The sequence below is a fragment of the Populus euphratica genome, unplaced genomic scaffold, assembly GCF_000495115.2.
Source record: "Populus euphratica unplaced genomic scaffold, PopEup_1.0 scaffold20.1, whole genome shotgun sequence".
Classification (NCBI taxonomy): Eukaryota; Viridiplantae; Streptophyta; class Magnoliopsida; order Malpighiales; family Salicaceae; genus Populus; species Populus euphratica.
Window position 1 is genome coordinate 2,571,548 of NW_011499854.1, and position 3,757 is coordinate 2,575,304.

Genomic DNA, 3,757 nt, shown 5'->3' on the forward strand with positions numbered 1-3,757 from the left:
ATGCTTGATGGATATCTAATAAGTACTCAAAATCTTACCGTGGACTTCACAGGGTCAGAAGCAGCAAGGTTTTGAGGGCATTGCCAATTTTGTTTATTTCAATAATTAACCTGCTCATACGACTTGAAATTACCACAATAGGCTTCCTAAATAAAATAATAAAAAGGTCATTAAGAGGCATCGATAACCAGCATTTCTAATGCATTGTTATATGAATATTTTGTTTATTTATCATAAACAATACTTTGTATACAATTTTTTTTCTAAGAGAAACTATTCTTATAAAAACGAATAAACACTCACACAAAAAAAAATAAAAAATACACCCTTCTCGTTTTTCGTTCCACAGAGCAGCTTGTTTTTTAATCCTACTTCAATCGAAACTTCTGAGAAGTTTTAGAAGCTTCTCCCTTATGCAAATTTCTATATTAATTGAATTAATAAAAGATAAAAAAATCAGTAAGCTAATAATTTTTACATGGGTCTAGATATAAGGAAAAAATAATAATAACAGCAACCTTTAAGTTGATTGAAAGTAGGCAGGAACTACTACCCTTATTATTATCGTACATTTTAGTACAAGTTGTGGTCGTGTTTTTTATTAAAAAATAAAAATAATATATATATATATATATATTCAAAATATCTGAAAATATAACAAAATTATTTAAATTAAAAAAAAATATTTTTAAAATGCAAAAATAAACTGCTACACGTGTCAAGCTAACAAGGGTTTAAACTTTAAAGCTCTCTCATCTCAGCAGAGGAAGTTCTCTTTTGTATGTCTTGCCTCTGCAGAGAAAACAAAGAGCTTTCAAACATGGCTGAGCAGGTTCTCTTCACACACACACTCGCTCTTTCTATTCACTGCTTCTACTTCAAAAGCGTTTCGTTTTCGATCTTTTTATGGGCTCATATTATGGTTTCTTTATTTCTGTGTTATAGACTGAGAAGGCATTTTTAAAACAACCCAGAGTGTTTCTTAGGTAATGTATAAGAACAATAAAAGAACCAAGCTTTCTGTTATGGGGTGTTTTTATTTGATGTGGGGTTTTTGATGTTTTGTGTTTTTTGATTTGTTTTTGTGTGTTTGTGGCAGTTCAAAGAAGTCTGGGAAAGGAAAGAGGCCTGGTAAAGGTGGAAGCAGATTCTGGAAGAGTATCGGATTGAGTTTCAAGATTCCTCGAGAAGCCATTGAAGGTTTGTCTTTTCTACTAATTCTAGTTGTGGGAACTAATGTTTATGGATGCTAGAGTCTAGTAGCCAAAGGTGTGTCCTTCTAACGTAGGATTGTAGATATGGATGGTTATTTACCTGTACATTTTGATTTTATTTATTGATGTAGATATAGATTTTTGCATTACGTGTAGCAAGAATTAGGGATGAGTTTATTTATTGATGTGGATATAATTAGTTGGTTTTTAGTTGCTATGTTATGTGGTCGAAGGGCAGAGATTTAGGAAACCATGCTGAGAGCAGACTTCCTATAACTGAGTTGTTTAAATTTGTCGAGTACGTAGGACATGGAACAATAACATTTGCTCTGTTACAAGTCAATTTGTGATCTGGAGGAATAAGAACCATGTCGATGACTATATGGAGTTTAAATAGTTATTGAATGTTTTGGAAAATCATTTTTTTTAGGAATTACAGGTTCAGAGTGCCATGGGCGCCGTTTCTTTTGAAATGCTATTTATATGTTACCATGCTTGTTGTCTTTTCATCCTTTCTTGCTCATGCCATGTTCTTCGTTGGCAACTTGATTCACATGTTTACTCCGCTTTCATGTGCCTTTTTTCATATCACTGCGACTTCCCCTTCCACGTGATATTTTGGTAGGATATGAATTTTTTTGATATTATGTTCCTCATGCTATTGACAGGAACTTACATTAGTAAGAAATGCCCCTTCAGTGGCACTGTTTCTATTCGAGGTCGTATCTTAGCCGGAACCTGTCATAATGGTGAGGACCATCATTGTGCGGCGGAATTATCTTCACTGGGTCAAGAAAGACCAAAGGTCTACTCTAGCTTCGGTTTTGGTGTTTTCAGTGCATATTATCACTCGATTGGAGGTTAAATATCATTTATCTTCCCCCCCTTGGATATGAGAAGAGGCATTCACATATTCCAGCACATATATCTCCATGCTTCCGTGTGAAGGAAGGTGATCATGTTATCATCGGGCAATGCAGGTTAAATTTTGATCCAAATTTCATATGTTTTATATCATTATCATGAAGGTGATTTTGCTGTTATGTACGTGCAGTTTTGATCTTCAATTCATAATTTTTCTTCTTGCTGTTATGGAGTGTGGTGAAAGTGATTCCTGCTGGTTCTTTTGCTGGTGGGAAGAAGGCCTTCACAGGAATGTGAAGTTTAACTTCTATCTTTCCTGTTTATGCTGGTGTTACAGCCATAATGGTTTTTGGGTGATCTGTTATGTAAGAGTTCACTCCGCCGCTTTTAGGCGACATGTGCGGCCTCCTACTACTTCCAAACCCAGCCGTCCTTGGTTTCCTAGGAAGCTTCTTGGTGGCGTGTGGCGTTAGATTCTCCCTGTGGGTGGTCAAATTTCCTTTTTCTTTCCTCCTCTCTCCACCCCTTGAAAGTTGAAACTCACACCTGTTCTGTTTTTCTTTTCTTCGAGGGACTTGTTTCTTCCCATTTATCAATTATAGTCCTGATTTTTGATTTCCTGAAAAATGAGAAACCTAAACAATATCTTGCAACATCAAGGCCGAGAAAAATGATGAAATGTTATTTTTTTCTCTAAGAAATTGACATCCCTTACAAACAAAGCGTCAAAGACAATCGCAAGAGGATAAATGAGAGAGGATCAAATAAAAAAAAAATCAAGAGCAAGAAAAAAAAAAGCAAAAAAATAAATATCATTGTGCGATTTCATAGTGCCGTTACAGAAGATGCAATGGTAAAAGACCCGGGGCCTTGTAGTTTTTCTTAATTAATTAATTAATATTTCCCTGCAGTTCAAGGTTCTTTTTTTTTTTGTTTTTTTTTATTTACGTGGATGTCCGGGCCAGCTTACGCGCACCACGACTAATCCCACGGTCCACTGGACATCTTGCAAGCCTCAGTGAACAGATTAGGCACCGCGGGGGTGACATGCATACTACACAGCAAGGAGCCAGCAGAACCAGGAAGGACACTACTCGCCAGCCTTACTCCCACTAGGACTCAAACCTGGGACTCAAACCGAAGTTTGAAAGAAAACGAGCAACGCAGTCCAAGGTTCTTGCTTTCTTCTTTCGGTGGCCATTTACACTACATAGAGTGTCACGCCCATTAGCACTAGATATATTTTGGGGCCATCACAGTCAAAAAGTATAAACCCAGATTTGGAGAATCATAGTGTGGTTTTATTGCTATCGATTCCCTAATCATGCAACCTTAATTAGCTGCCTCCTCCTACTCACTCGACACCTAAAAAGATAGTCTTGATTTGGATTTAATGATTTAAAGTTCTACTTTCCCTTCATCTTGTGCTTTTCTAATCCGTAATCACTCCGGCATTCCCCATCAGAAGTGATGTAATCACGGTCCATTATTTGTCTTCTTTTACCAGATATTGAAGCAAAACCATGAACTGTGAAGCTGATGGCTGTGCAACTTAAGAGCCATTAACTTGACACCTCACCTACTTTCCAATGAGTAAGAATCCCTCCAGTGAAATGTTAACGCAATCAATTTAATTTTTATTCAACTTCTTATCCTTTTCTTTTTCAATGTAGTATTTT

The 3,757-nt window shown here is 36.4% G+C and overlaps 1 pseudogene; it reads left to right on the forward strand.

The window, feature by feature from the left end:
* Positions 1-766: 766 nt before the first annotated feature.
* Positions 767-2,961, forward strand: LOC105122699 (40S ribosomal protein S11-like; annotated as a pseudogene).
* The last annotated feature ends 796 nt before the right edge of the window (positions 2,962-3,757 follow it).